The sequence below is a fragment of the Musca vetustissima genome, unplaced genomic scaffold (assembly GCF_032173495.1).
Source record: "Musca vetustissima isolate MV318-11 ecotype Yass unplaced genomic scaffold, APGP_CSIRO_Mvet_v1 utg25722, whole genome shotgun sequence".
In the NCBI taxonomy this organism is placed as follows: Eukaryota; Metazoa; Arthropoda; class Insecta; order Diptera; family Muscidae; genus Musca; species Musca vetustissima.
Window position 1 is genome coordinate 21,667 of NW_026887153.1, and position 17,096 is coordinate 38,762.

A 17,096-nucleotide genomic window follows, 5' to 3' on the forward strand; every position below is an offset into this window, starting at 1 on the left:
CTGAAAAAATATCCTTTTAAAATTCACGCCTCTGGTGACATACATGTGTGTTGTATTGACACTGAGACTTGTGGAACCAACCTGGGATAAACAGATATCACTGAAAAAATATGTCTCTGAAAAATATCCTTTTTCAAATCCACGCCTCTGGTAGTCTCTGAAAAAATATCCTTTTTTAAATCCACGCCTCTGGTAGTCTCTGAAAAAATATTCTTTAAAAAATCCACGCCTCTGGTAGGTCTTGAAAAATATTCTTTAAAAAATCCACGCCTCTGGTAGGTCTTGGAAATATTCTTTAAAAAATCCACGCCTCTGGTAGTCTCTGAAAAAATATTCTTTAAAAAATCCACGCCTCTGGTAGTCTCTGAAAAAATATTCTTTAAAAAATCCACGCCTCTGGTAGTCTCTGAAAAAATATTCTTTAAAAAATCCACGCCTCTGGTAGTCTCTGAAAAAATATTCTTTAAAAAATCCACGCCTCTGGTAGTCTCTGAAAAAATATTCTTTAAAAAATCCACGCCTCTGGTAGTCTATGAAAAAATATTCTTTAAAAAATCCACGCCTCTGGTAGTCTATGAAAAAATATTCTTTAAAAAATCCACGCCTCTGGTAGTCTCTGAAAAAATATTCTTTAAAAAATCCACGCCTCTGGTAGTCTCTGAAAAAATATTCTTTAAAAAATCCACGCCTCTGGTAGTCTCTGAAAAAATATTCTTTAAAAAATCCACGCCTCTGGTAGTCTCTGAAAAAATATTCTTTAAAAAATCCACGCCTCTGGTAGTCTCTGAAAAAATATTCTTTAAAAAATCCACGCCTCTGGTAGTCTCTGAAAAAATATTCTTTAAAAAATAATTGGATGTATTTTTTCGACATTTCAATAACAAAATTAAATTGATTGTCGTAACAATTTGTATTTCTATTCACATTTATGATATTATACCCTCATTTAATTTTATCTAAAAAAATCAATTTTCAATTATTGGCTTATGGGAATTAACCCTTATCATAGAATTCGACAAATCATGCAAAAACGTGATAGCTTAACTATGACATTTAACAGTCACTCGTGACTATTTTAATTTAAGTTTTTATGGGAAATAATAATGCCACGTTCCATATGGACCAATCCTTCACAGAAATAGAGTTCTAAACACATGTTTTTACCAATTTTAGACTCTTCAACAAATATTTCCAGATTTGAATTCGTGGAATTTCAAATGCAAAATTTTAGTATTCTGATTAAAATTCGATTTTTTCAAGAAAAGTATATAGTTGTTATACCCTTCACCACACTGTGGTACAGGGTATTATGTCTTTGGGCATATGTTTGTAACAGGCAAAAATAATCGAGATAGACCCATGGTTCCTTTTGAGAATATGCATAGAATCAGTTTCTGAGTCGATTTACGCATGTCCGTCTGTCCGTCCGTCCGTCTGTCCATGTTAAATTGTAAACAAAGTACAGGTCGCATTTATGATCCGAATTGGATGAAATTTGGCATAGGTCACTTATTTGGCCCAAGGACGAACCCTATTGAAATTGGGAAAAATCGGTTCAGATTTAGATATAGCTCCCATATATATATTTAACCGATTTAATGTAAACAGTCCCTATATAACTTTCGATTTGCACGAAATTTAGTACAGCCTAATCATTTAGGTCTAGAATGATGTCTGCCAAGTTTCGTGAAAATCGGTCCAGATTTAGATATAGCTCCCATATATAGTTTCGTCCGATTTCATGTAAATGGTGCCCCAAAGTCCCTATATATCTTTTGATTTGCACGAAATTTGGCATAACGTACTGAATTAAGCCTAGAGTGATGTCTGCCAAGTTTCGTGAAAATCGGTCCAGATTTAGATATAGCTCCCATATATAGTTTCGTCCGATTTCATGTAAATGGTGCCCCAAAGTCTCTATATATCTTTCGATTTGCACGAAATTTGGCATAACGTACTGAATTGAGTCTAGAATGGTGTCTGCCCAGTTTCAAGAAAATCGGTCCAGATTTAGATATAGCTCCCATATATAGTTTCGTCCGATTTCATGTAAATGGTGCCCCAAAGTCCCTATATATCCTTCGATTTGCACGAAATTTGGCATAACGTACTTAATTGGGCCTAGAATGATGTCTGCCAAGTTTCATGAAAATCGGTCCCGATTTAGATATAGCTCACATATATAGTTTCGTCCGATTTAATGTAAATGGGGCCCCAAAGTCCCTATATATGTTTCGATTAGCACGAAATTTTGTACAGCTTAATCATTTAGGTCTAGAATGATATCTGCCAAGCTACGTGAAAATCGGTCAAGATTTAGATATAGCTACCATATATAGTTTCGTCCGATTTCATGTAAATTGTATATATATATCTTTCGATTTGCACGAAATTTGGCATAACGTACTGAATTGAGCCTAGAGTGATGTCTGCCTTGTTTCGTGAAAATCGGTCCAGATTTAGATATAGCTCCATTTTATTATAGACTGATTTTATGTAATTGACGCACCAAGGAACCAATAGGAACAAAACGTTCTAAAGTTAGTATAACCTAACCTGTGACAAGTTTGTTTGAAATCGCTTAATATGTGGATATAGCTTACATATATTTTTTCGCCCGATATCAAGCAAATTGGGCATCATACTCCTCATGTTAGTCAGATTGACATCAAATTTTGCACAACGTACAAAATTGAGCATAGAATTACGTAGTTGCGTTTTCTAGAAGTACAGACATAGTCAACCGGATGACCTATTTATATTTGTTTGAAGTCGATTTACACACTTTATGGACAAATCTAGGTAGATTCACATTTAGATAAATATCACATATTTTATTTCATCCAATTTCATGTTAATAGTCCTGTTTAATGTACCCATAGTGGTGAAGGGTATCCTAGAGTCGGCCCCGTCCGACTTTACTACTTTCCTTACTGGTTTTTTAATTATATCAAGCGGAAAAATCTTTACAATTACGAATATTGTTACACCATAAAAAATATTTTTTTAAATGCATTCAATTAAAAATCGCTTAATCATGCACCCACTGTGGGGACAACAACTTATTAAACTTCACCTAGCCGAGTTAACAAAAACTTGCCCTTTTGACGTGTTTTATAATTAACCTTGGAGGTTACCTATTATCTCTATCCGATTTTTGCAATCTCAGCCAAATTACCCACTTTTTTTAAACTTAACTGTAATCTATTGAGGGGGTTTTTCGTTTTTGTTTTAACGACTAAATTAAATATTCTATTTTTATTACAATTTCAAATTAATTTCGAAATGGAAATTTGCTGTTGCTGTTTTGTGATTTTTTTCGCTGATTTTTATTACACCTCCTAACTTAAGATTAGGTAACTAATTGATCTTGAAAATTGTTATGTGCGCAGCAGTAACAACACACCAACTGGGTAATTTATTGTTGTAGTCGGTTGGTCGCTCGCGCGGTCGGTACGTTGACTGGCTAGCTAGGCTAACACCGAAATTAGTTTCAAATGTCGCCGAGTCGCCGCGTGTCATTCATTCAAAGTGCCAAACTAATTAAAGCTACTTAAAAAGTCAAATATCACTTCAGTTAAGTTTTCTTTTGTAGTCATCGTCGCTTTGTTTTTCTTTTTAATCAAAACCAAGTTAAGCGAAATATGTTTACACGACAAATGAAAATGAATCACGTGTTTTATAGCTTACAAACAACAACAAAAAGTGAGCAGCAGCGCGCACACACACACTGTAGTGTTCGGACAAACAAATGGCCAGTCACTTTTCCAGCCAGTCGATCTATTTGCTCGACTTTGTTTCTTTTTTTGTTTCATTTTGCGAATCATTAATTGCTACTCATTTGATTTATTTGCAAATGCGAGTCGAGATGTACAACAAGCTACTTGAAATCACAGGGTGTACCGAAATTATTGTTCGTGGATTTTATAAAGGCGTGGATTTTTTAAAGAATAGTTTTTCGAGGACTATCAAAGGCGTGGATTTTTTAAAGAATATTTTTTCGAGGACTATCAAAAGCGTGGATTTTTTAAAGAATATTTTTTCAAGCTCTACCAAAGGCGTGCATTTTTCAAAGAATATTTTTTCAAGGGTTGACCAAAGGCGTGGATTTTTCAAAGAATATTTTTTCAAGGGTTGACCAAAGGCGTGGATTTTTCAAAGAATATTTTTTCAAGGGTTGACCAAAGGCGTGGATTTTTCAAAGAATATTTTTTCAAGGGTTGACCAAAGGCGTGGATTTTTCAAAGAATATTTTTTCAAGGGTTGACCAAAGGCGTGGATTTTTCAAAGAATATTTTTTCAAGGGTTGACCAAAGGCGTGGGTTTTTTAAAGAATATCTTTTCAAGGCTTACCAAAGGCGTGAATTTTTTAAAGAATATCTTTTCAAGGGTTACTAAAGGCGTGCATTTTTTAAAGAATATTTCTTAAGGGTTACCAAAGGCGTAGATTTATCAAAGAATATATTTTTTCGAGGACTATCAAAGGCGTGGATTGTTTTTAAATGTAATCGTTTTCTATTTTATTTTTATTGAGTTAATTTCTGCCCACCCTGTTATCACGCAAAATATGCATCTACACTCTTTTAAAGTAAGAGTAGGAAACATTTTTTTCTGTTGTATACAAAACCATCTGAATGGGATAGTGTTGTTGCTGGTGTTGGTTGATACACAAACAAACACAGAAATAAATATCCATATATTTGCCATCGTTAACATAAATCTGTGACGATGCGATCGGTTTATCTCCCAGGCAAATTGTTGTGAATAAAATAAAAATAAATATTCATTAAATAATAAACACACAACAATCACATCACAAAAACAACAACAAAAACACTAAAGAAAATAATGCCAATAGCCATTTAAGATATTTCGAACACACGACCGACTGTCGGACAAAAAAGAGATTTGCACGTTTTGGTACAACTATTTACCGGTCACGTCATCGTCGTCGATTATTATTCGCACTTCAGGTGCAAAAAAGAAAAAAAGACAAACAGTTTGGCTGCTTTCAAATCGAACAACACTTTCAACATTTGCTGGCTACCACAGACCATGTAAGGAGGAGTTGGTTGGTCACAGGAAATTACCTGAAGTGTTTGTGTATGTGTGCTCGCGCTTTAATCACTTCATGGACCACCACAACTTGACCAGCGAATAAAAAGTGATTGCTTCAAAATTCTCTGAATACCGGACATTTGTTTGGTCGGTCGCACAACAATTACTCTGCCGGTTTTGAACTTCAACAATAATAGTAATTTCTTTTTTCTTTATTATTACAAGGTATTTGGTGTTTTTTCTCCACGCTCACCACACTCTCTAATAATAGCAACAATAGCAACATTACAATACAATCGTTTATTATTAGTTAAACCAGTTTATATTTGTATTATTTTAGCGCATTTCGACGAATAACAATATCGACGGAAAGCGACAAAAAAATCGAAACTACAAAGTAAAACGTGTTTTATTTATAATTGGTGTAAACCTGGTTTGCAAGGATTTTGAGAGCAGCAAATAATTACTTACTTTTGTTTTTGTAACGTGCACACATACAAACAATACACCATTTTTTTTTTCAAATGAATTCGCTGTTGTATTTTTTTTTTGTGGTTTGTCATTCAAATGACCTGAAAATTATTTTTTTTTTTTTGGTTTTGAAACTATGGGATTTTAAATTTTAATAAGAAAATTTTAATTAATGGGAAAATATATTATTCGGTACTGCTTATATTATTTACTAGGAAGAAGAAATGTTTTTTTGAGAACTAGGGAGGTAAATCGCACCTATGAAGTATATTTTTTTAAAGACTACCAGAGGCGTATATTTTTTAAAGAATATTTTTTTAAAGACTAGCTGAGGCTTGAATTATTTGAAGAATATTTTTTTAAAGACTAGCTGAGGCTTGGATTTTTTGACGAATATTTTTTCACGCACGGTGTCGATTGTTTAAAAAATATTTTTTTCATGGACTATCAGCGGCATACATTTTTAAAGAATACACGTTAAAGGAATTTTTAAGTTTTTTTCAGGGACTATAACAGGTGTGGATTTTTTAAAGTATATTTTCTCAGGGATGGATTTTTTAAAGGTCTATAAAAGGCTTGGATTTTTTAAAGAATATGTTTTCAGGGACTAAAGGCCTGGATTTTTTAAAGAATATTTTTCAGGGGCTACAAAAGGCGTGGATTTTTTAAAGAATATTTTTCAAGGGCTAAAAAAGGCATGGATTTTTTAAAGAATATTTTTCAGGGGCTAAAAAGGCGTGGATTTTTTAAAGAATATTTGTTTAATAGCCTTAGCCTTTTGGCCAATGAGGTTATATACATTATGCTACGGCAAAAATGGTCTTCATTGAAATATTGATTTTAGACCCCACGTTTCTTTGGACCAAATCCGTTTCAGACGATTTCGAGTCGATTTGCAAATGTCCGTCCGTCTGTCCGCCTGTCTGGCTGGTTGGTACGCAAGATAACTCTCGATTTCATCCAAATTTTGTAAATATCGTTATATTTCTTCGAAGCTTAGTTCAAGTTCGAACATGGGGAATATCGGTCCATGTCTGGTACCTCCTTCACAAAATGGTCAAAAGTGTGCTAAACATAAAATGTATAATAACATGCGAACGTACTACCCGATTTGAACCAAACTTTGTATAAACTATCAAGCCTGGATCAAGTCTTTATCGGACATCACCCCAACAAAGGGTTAAAATTTTCTATATTTATAAATCCAATATTAGGCAACGGACTATCCGATTTGAACCAAACTTTGTTTAACCTATTATATTTACTAGTCCTAGATCAACTTCGAAGTTGAGATCCATTGGGCTAATCCTGCTGGTACCTCCCCCATAAATGATCAAAATTTGTATACCCTACACAACTATGATGTCATTGTATTATAGCTTTGTGAAGCTCAAGAGTTTGTAACTCCGCCAAATATTGGTCCTAGACCCTCCTTACCGATCGTCATATCTCGACTAGCTGACTCGATCTAGACATGTCTGTCCGTCCGTCCGTCTGTCCATTATAATTTGTAAACACGATACAGGCCACAGTTATGGACCAATCTTCACGAAATTTTGCATGTAGGATGGGTTCTGCCCAATGTTTTGTTGTTTTTGGTAAAGTTAATATTTAGGGGATGAAATGGACCAAATACTTAATTTTTGTCGGTTTTTCTGGTCGCTCCAGAGGATAAGCATGCCTGTTTTGATAAAGATTGGTCAATATTTAGAAGGTCAAATGGACCCTGACTTTTGTGTGAAAAATTACAAAATTTGTATTCCATGGCGTATACATTTACCCCTGAAGGACATAGACCCGAGAAGTTGATAATATATCCAAGAGGAGTGGTTGACCTTTAAATTGATACCAATTATATTGCCGTATGTATTCGGATGTGGGAGATACACTTAAATATTTACATGTGCTTATGTATTCATATATTAATTAGTAAACCATTACCGTACTAGAGGGCGGAAATATAGCACTGATCGCTTTGACATTTTCCGTAAGGATCCAACGCCAACGCCTATAATTTTCGATGATAATCGGATAACATTATTGGGATGAAGTGGACCAAAAACTTTTGTTTGTGTTTTTTTCGAGTCGACCAAAATTGAAAGCCGAACATCACAACACAACCTATGGTGAGGGGAATCTGGATAAGTAATTAGAAGAAGAAGTACTAAATATTAGTAATATTTGTTCACATTTTTTCACGGTAAAGAGGGTGCAAATATCGCGAATTTTTGCCCAAACTCAGAATATAGAACCACACAAAGTTAGATTTTCGTGGAAGTTGTGTAGGGTATCATATGGTCGGCCCCATCCGACAATACTGCTCCGCTCACTGGTTATTTTTTACAAATCCAATATCATGCGAATGGAATGTCCGATTTGAACCGAGCTTTGCACAACCCATTGTCTTTACCAAGGCTAGATCTAGTCACAATCCTTCTTTTACCTCCCCCACAAAGTTTCAAATTTTTCAATATTTATAAATCTAATATCGGGCGAATAGAATTTCGATTTGAGCCGCACTTTGCACAGCCTATATATTTATATTTACCAAGCTTAGATTAAGTACGAAGATGGGACCCATTGGTCCACTTCTTCTGGTACCTCCCCCTCAAAAAATGTTCTTCAAAAATCTACGCCTATTTTTTTGTTTTAAAAATATTCTTTGAAAATCCACGCCTATTTTTGTTGGTTCAAAAATATTCTTTAACCAGTGAGCGGAGCAGCATAGTCGGACAGGGCCGACCATACGATACCCTACACAACTACGACGGAATTCTAACTTTCTAAAGAAGTTTATTCCGAGCCTGGGAAATATTAAGTGACATTTGCACCCTCTTTCTTGCCCGATTAGAGGTCAACAGCACATCTTCTATACGCTGACATATTTTCCGAATATTACTTATATTCAGCGTGGGTTGTATGGTGATGATCGGTTTATAACTGTGGCCTATATATCGGTTCGAAAAACTGCAAAAAAATTAAGTCCACTTTATCCCAAAATTATTATCTGATCATCACCGAAAATTACAAGCGCTGTCCTTGACCATAACTGGAACCCCATGGAAAATGTCAAATCGATCAGCGTTATATTTCCGCTGAATACGTAAGCACCTGTAAATATTTAAGTGTAACTCCCACATCCGAGGACATACGACAATGTAATTGGTATCAATTTAAATGTCAGCCACTCCTCTTGAATATACTATCAACTTCTCGGGTCTATGTCCTTTAGGAGTAAATATATACGCCATAGAATCCAAATTTTGTCATTTTTCACACAAAAGTCAGGGTCCATTTGACCCGCTAAATATTGACCGATCTTTATCAAAACAGGCATGCCTTTTCTTTGGCCCGATCCCCTTCTCCATGTAAAATTTCACGATGTTCACGATGTGAATATACTATCAACTTCTCGGGCCTATGTCCTTTAGGAGTAAATATATACGCCATAGAATCCAAATTTTGTCATTTCACGATGTTCGGGCCATAATTGCGGCCTCTGGAGCGACCAGAAATACCGACAAAAATTTAGTATTTGGTTCATTTCAGGGGTCTTCATTGACCAGAATCCTATACGCAAAATTTCGTGAAGATTGGTCCATAACTGGGCCTGTACCGTGTTTACAAATTATAATGGACAGACGGACGGACACACATGTCTAGATCGACTCAGCTAGTCGAGATATGACGATCGGAATACTTAAAGATGGGTCTGGGACCAATATTTCGCGGCTTTACAAACTCTTGGGGCTACACAAAGCTATAAGACACCGACAACATAGTTGTATAGGGTATAAAAATCCACGCCCATATTTGGTATTTCAAAAAAATATTCTTCAAAAAAGTATTTTTTAAAGTCCTTAAAAAAATATCCAAGATTGTTTGGTCGGGACCTTTATTATCGGTCAATCAGGTATTACTAGGCAACTCTGAAATATAGTTAGGAAAAAATAAATTATTTCCATACCCTAAAAGAAACCTTTTGGAATCCTTATGCGGAAGCTTCTAATAATCATGGGTTTATCAGCTGTTACTGTGTGAACTTCCGATAATGACAAAGACTAATTCATGGAGTGGGCAACAATTACTGAAATGGTGTTCTGATAACTATCACACTTTCAATTTTATTTAAACGATGCATTAAATGACTACTTAACAACCTATCACCATCTAATACCCCGATATATAAAACATAAAAGCCGACAACATAGTAAATAATTCGCTCGTTAATTGACCTTATCACCACACAGCACAGTTTTAATGATGAAATCTTAGAGCGACTTAGAAAACTATAAAATTCTGATTTAATTCAACATTTTAATTAACAGCAAATTTTTATAAATTAGTTATAATGGGAATTGTAGCATTGCGAACAATGCAAAATTAATTAAGGCTTCTTTCTTCTCAGAGTGCCTGAGAGTGGGTTTTTTGATATATTTTTGTATGTATGCGTGAGTGTCTGTGTACTTCTTGCCAATCAATTCTAATGAATGCACAAAATTTCGAGTCATTAAATAAATATTATGGATTAAAAAATTCCATTGTTTGTAGAAGAGCTTTATTAGTATTGTTGTTGTTATTATTATTGTTTATAAGGAAGTTGACATTTTAATGATGGCATTTTGACAAAAAAAGCTTATTGTCAAGGGAGGAAAATAATGTCACTTTCTTAAGCCTGTTTACGAAAGCCGATTTCGTCTCCAATGAAATGTTTAAATTTACACATAAAATATTTATAATAGATTAAACAAAAGAAAAGGGTTGATAGCTACATCTACCCACATTTTCGGGGAGGGTTGACATTATACAAAAAGAGGTTATATTGTACGTATTTCCTGTTTTCTAAAAGAAAAATTTCTTGTCTACAAGCAGAATATATTGTAGGCATATTTAAGAATACATTTTGATTTTCAATACTTACCTGGTTCCATTCTTTCTTTACAGAAAGAAAGTCCTAAATATTCCATGTATCCTTAATGAATCCCATGTATCCTTAATGAATCTAATGTATCCTTGATAATTTCCATATTTCTCTAGAAGTATCATGATACTATACGTGGCTTATATGGTTTCACGTTCATAATTTCCATATAATTGTTTTTCCGAATAATAATTGTTGCAGTAAATAAATCTGCTTTTAATTGCGTATGATTTTTCGTATTTTGAGAGAGATGAGTTTGTGCTGGCATTGTGTTGATGAATCCTCGACTGGTATATTCAATGAATTCAAAAATTGCCTTTTCCAGGAATTTTCATGACAATTAAAATCTGCAAAAAAATATTTAAAATGCAAGCCATATTTATGCCTGTCAACTGCGGGGAAAATTATGTGATTGTCATGTGAAAAACATTTTTTCAGTTGAAGGACAACATGAATTATAATAGAAACGTTGAACGACCCTTATAGAAGAACAGAAGCATTTTTATAAATGACCAAATAGTCTTCTTCCAGTAGACCAACGAAACTTCTTATAGAAGTTCGGAACGCCATAATGACCTCTCATAAAAAATGCAATTATATACACCCAAAGATCAACGGGTCTAAAAACATACCAAAGGGTCTAATTATCAAAAAGGATTACTTTGTGGAATGCCAAAAATCTACTTCAGCGAGTGCTACTACATATATTTCTGGGCCTAATACTAAGTGGGACGTAGGGGATGATAGATATTAAGCAACGGCTCTGATTGGCTTAGACATGACAAAGCCGAGCCTTATATTGGTCCCTCTTTTATCTCAATTGTGGACACTGACCTCCCCGCGGTGTCCCCAGGGGATGCTACCTTCATCACCCGTTGAAATAGTGAGCAGATATGGGCCGAGGCGTTGGGTTGAGGCGTCGGGTTAGTTACAGAACAGGCGCAGTTCTCACTTTGGCGGATTTACTCAAGAAGTATAAAAGCGATATTATTGCCTTACAGGAAATGCGATGGAAAGGGATTCGCGTATGTAAATCAGATGGTTACGCCCTTTATTACAGCTGCCATGAAACGAGACATGAATTTGGCTGCAGTTTTGTGGTTATTGGGAGAATAAAAGACCTCGTCTCCAGATTCACTCAAGTAAATGAGCGAATTGCAATAATCCGTATAAAACCGAAGCTTTTCTTCATCAGTCTTAGACAGACCAATGACATTTTCTACGAGCACCTGGAAACTGCATATGACCGCTGTCCTGGCATGACATTAAAATTCTGCTAGGAGATTTTAATGCCAAAAATCGGAAGGGAACATATATCTGGCCTCACCGGCGTAAAATTCAGACTTCACGAAGGAACATCCGAAAACGACATGGGGTTGATTGACTTCGCGGCAGCAAAAAACATGGTATTCAGCAGCACTAGATTTAAGCATCTCGATATACACAAGACCACTTTGATTTCTCCTAATCAAGCAACTAGATATCAAATTGATCAATGATTGGAACCTCAGTGCACAAAAAAGGAGACAAGAAATGTGCCAAATATAGAGGGATTAGTATCCTTCCTATCGCATATAAAGTGCTATACAGCGACTGAAACCAATGGTCAATGACATTATTTGGCTTCAGACCTCTCAAATCCGCCATAGACCAGATTTTCACACTGCGCCAAATCCTAGAAAAGACCCACACAAAATACATCGACACATACCACCTATTCGTCGACTACAAAGCTCGAATGCGGCTTTGCTTTGCACTATCCGTTAAGCGGTGTTTAAAGCCAAATCGGCGTTCGTCATTCCCCCAAAATTAATACGACTATACGGAATACTTTTAACTGGAACAAGGTCAGCAGTTAAAGACGGAAAGGACCTCTCGGAGCCCTTCTAAACCGAACGAAGATTCAGACAATGTGACACTTTTTAACATTCTGCTGGAAAAGGAAATACGAGATGCAAAAGTGAACTTAAATAGAACTATGTACACCAAACAGCATATGTTACTCGCTTACGCCGACCACATCGACGTAATGGGTCCAACATTGCGAGCCGTAACAGCCACCTCTGAACGAATAAAGAAGGTGTCTGTCAAAGTAAATGGCGTGAAGACTAAGCTGATGTTATCAACGCGCAAGGCGTCCAGTGGAACTTGAAAACTACAATTTCGATGTAGTCAAAGATTTTATTTACCTTGGATCTGAAGCATGGGTACTTGCGCTAGCATATGAGACAGCTCTTGGAGTGTTTGAGAGAAAGATTCTCCGAAAGATCTACTGGCCGATCCGTGCCGAGGGTGAATATCGGCGTCGAATGAACCATGAGCTGTACCATCTTTTCTCAGACATCGACAAAGTCAGACGTACCGAGCTGCATTGACTACGGTGGCTAGGTCATGTTGTTAGAATGGAGAGGGATGCCCCAGCACAAAAGACATAAATAAAAGCGAGCCAAGTGATGGTTCACGCAGAAGGGGAAGGCCACGAATTCGATGGAAAGATCATGAAAATCTTAAGGCGTATTATAAGGTGATCTTCCAGGATTCTATAAAGAAGATCTTGACTTTGGGAAGGATTCCTATGAGAAGACCTGCAGATTTCTTTCATTTGATCATCAATAAAATTATCTTCTATATGAAGACCATCCGGAAAGATTCTGACCTTCTGTAAAAATACCTTCTGCTCATCTATAAGAAGACTCTATGGCTCTTTATAGAAAAAATCCCGGCGCGTCTATAAGATTCCTTCTGGCATTTTGTAAGAAGACCATCTCTGACATTCTATAAGAAGACCTTCTTCCCTTCTTCATTAAAACATTCTGGTCTTCTATAAGATCTTCTCTGAAGAGAGGAAGATTTGAAGGCACATTCTGGCTTTCTATCGGAAGAATTTCCGACGTTGTGGTTTTTTATAACAAATGCCTTCTGCTTTTCTAAAATAAGTTATTTCGCTTTCTATAAATATAGCTGTAACTCTTCTATAATAATACCACATGGTCTCCTATAAGAAACCCGTTTGAGCTACCACATTTAAGACAATGTGACAGGTTTCTATAAAGAAAACCTGCAGATTTTCTATTATATGGTCATTTGATTTTCTAAAAGTAGACCTATGACTATCTACAAAATAGATTTTCTAGTCCTCTATATGAAGATTTCATGGCCTTCAAAAAAAAAAAAAAAAACGTTCTTATCTTTTATAATACTCTCTGACCCTTTTTTATTTTCTATATGAAAAAGTCTTTGGAAAATATTCTGAAGGCCTATAATATTACCTTCTAGCTTTGTATGAGAAGAATTCTGACTTACTGTTAATAGACCTTCTTATCTTCTATAAGAACACTCTGTGGCTCTTTATTGGAAGAATTTCAGCCCTTTTTATAAGAAACGCTTCGGGTTTCTATAAGAATACCTTTTGGCTTCTGTAAGAAATCCTTCTGACCTTCTATAAGAAAACCTTTTCGCCTTTTATAAAAAGATGGCTTTTTATATGAAGACTTTCTAGAAGATATTCTATAAGACCTCAAGGCTTTTTATAAACAGATAAGACCTTCTCCAATAATACCTTCTGATCTCTTATAAGAAGATCTTCTGACTGTATATAACTAATTCCTGACATTCCTAATTCTGCTATAAGAAATGTCATATATAATAAAACTTTCTAGTCAATTATACCTTGAAATATCTCTTCTAAAATATTATCCAAAGGTATTTTCAATTGAAAACGTCCTGACCTACCTCAATTTGCTATAATTAGTAAATTATTTATCAAATCAATTAATTTAAGCAAACCAACTATTTTTGTCTATTATAAAAAAGAATAAATGACAATGATTATTTTCAAGGTAAACCATTGTTGTGAAACGTTTAGCAAATGAACCAAGAACCTTGGAATAACAACAACAATAATCGAATCTTTTGACTTGATTAAAACTTAATTGTTATTGAATTCAATGGAAGTTTAATTTTGTATGAGATGACAGGTGTTGTGCCAACCAAACAGCCAAACAACCATCAGACATCGTTAGACACTTGGAGATTAAATTTCTGTCAGAGTCCCAAATGCATTTCCAACATCATTTACACTTTTTTCCGTCTACTTTGTAAATAATTTTGATTCTTCACATTGTTGTCATCATCATCTGCAGACTACCTCTATCCCTACCCATACCTCTACCCCTAGCCTTCAAACCTCAAACTGTCACTTTGTTTAACTGAAATTTATCTTGTATTAGATTAATAAAAATAATAACAAACAATAACGACAACAAAAACAAAAAGAATAAATACTACAATAAAAATCAAGTAAACAACACATTCTGATTGTGTGTTAGATATCTACACTTTTTTTTACTTTTTGTCTCCTCTTCATCGTTCCTCTAAAATTCATTTGCAGGTCTCTTCTGTATCTGAAGGTTCTGTGTCGAGCAGATGATTCCTCTGCTTCTGATACTGTTGCTTCTTTCTTTTCTTTTAGCTGTTTTGTACTTTCATTGAAAAAAAACGAAAACAAAACGACTGTCGACGATTATTTTTGTTATCTTTTATTTAAATGTTATTATCATCATCTCACATCGCACATTCATATTTATGCTTTTTTCGGTCGCCCTCCATTTACGAGGTATGTTGTAAAAGTTATTTGTTAAACATAAAACTCCCAACACGTCACAAAGTGTTAATTTTTCAATTATGGTTGTTCCCGCTCATAAAGCAATGAGATTTTTAGAGCACTTAATGACAACAACAACAACAGTAATGATTAAATGTTGTTTGTGTGGAAAATGTTGGGATCTGTTATCTTTCATTAATCTCATTTTTGACAATTGGGATTTGTTTATCTTTAATTTTTTTTCAAAAATTGGGTATTAAAAATTAATTAAAACAAATTGTATCAGATTAATGTTTGCTTAGGTAATGAACGATAATAATATTAATTTGTTATGTTCAGGGTTCTGAACAGGGATTTTTGGAGAAGACCAATACGTGTTCTTTTAGAATACGAAGATAGCTTTGAATATAAGAACAATAGTTCTTCTATAGAAGGCCAAAATGCCATATTATAGAAGATAAATAATTCGACTTATATAAGGACAGAAGATCATCTTATAAAATACCATAATGTATTCTTGTGGAAGGACACAAGCGTTATATTCAGAAGGCCAAAAGATTCTCTAATATCAGTTTAACAATCGTTCTTACAAAAGGCCAAAATATATTGTTAAAAAAGGCCAAAATGTATTCTCATATAAAGCTAGGAGGTTTTCTCACATAGAAGACCAAAACCAGTTCTTATAGAACACCACAATGCCTTCCTGAGATAACCATAGTCTTTTAAAAAAGCCCTAGTATCTTCTTATAGAAGGCAAGGAAGATCTAGAAGATCAAAAGCTGTATAGAAGTAATTCTGAGAGCAGATCAGAAAGTCTTGCAATATAAAGGTAGAAGGTTTTTTTTATGGAAGGTCTTAACCCTTTCAGTCTTTTTGTCGAATATATTCGACATTTAAAAATTCTATCTTTCTTTGCGATTTTTCGGTTATCCTATGTACCGTTAACATAGATGTTTTTGTTTTTGCTGAAAATCAGACGAAACTGTCCGAGGGTTAAAATGAAAATTGCCTTTTTTTCTAAACTCTATGCCTTTATATGATTTTAAGTAAAAAATTTTAGATTTTTATTCCGAAAAAAAATTTATTTGACACTGAAAGGGTTAAATACTTTTTATAGAAAGTCAGAAGGTATTCTTATGAAATGTCAGGAAGTCTTATAGAAGGGCCGGAGGTCTTCTTGTAGATGGCCAAAAGGTATTCTCATAGAAGGCGAGAAAATTTTCTAATCGAACTCCTGAATTTATTCTTATGGGAGGCCAGAATGTCTTCTTATAGAAGACCAGAATGTCTTCTTATAGAAGGTCAGAAGGTCTTCTTAGAGAAATCCAGTAGGTATTCTTATAAAAGAGCAGAATGGCTTCTTATAGAAGCCTAGGAGCTATTCTTATAGAAAGTCAGAACGACTTCTTACAGAAGGCTAGAAGATTTTCTTATAGTTGACCAGAAGGTCTTCTTATGGAGGACTAGAATGTCTTCCTATAGAAGGCCAAAATGTTTTCATATTTGGAGTCGATTTACAAAAACCAGAAGGTTTTCTTATAGAAGAGCAGAATGTCTTCTTATAGAAGCCCAGAAGGTATTCTTGTAGAAGGTCAGGACGACTTCTTACAGAAGGCCAGAAGATTTTCTTATAGATGACCAGAAGGTCTTCTTATGGAGGGCTAGAATGTCTTCCTATAGAAGTCCAAAAGGTTTTCATATAGAAGACCAGAAAAAGGTCTTCTTATAGAAGGCTAGAATATATTATAGGAGGCCAGAATGTCTGCTTATAGAACGTCAAGAAGATTTTCTCATAGAAGGCCGGAAAGCCTTCTTATATACGGCCAGAAGATATTTTTATAGAAGTCCAGAATGTCTTCTAATGGAAGGCCAAGAGATAATCTGATAAAATGCCAGAAGGTTTTCTTATAGATGTGCGTAAGGTCTTCTTATAGAAGAGCGGATGGCCTTTTTATAGAAGGGCAGAAGGGCTCCTTGTAGAAGGCCAGAAGATTTTCATATTGATGGCCAGAAGGTCTTCTTATAGAAGGGCAGAATATCTTA

At 34.9% G+C, this 17,096-nt stretch overlaps 1 protein-coding gene across 1 annotated transcript in view; it reads left to right on the top strand.

Annotated features, from left to right (window-relative positions):
• The window catches only part of LOC133334749 (leishmanolysin-like peptidase), a 60,554-nt gene that overhangs the window by 9,963 nt on the left and 33,495 nt on the right, over positions 1–17,096 (top strand). The gene's annotated exons all lie outside the window — the stretch shown is intronic.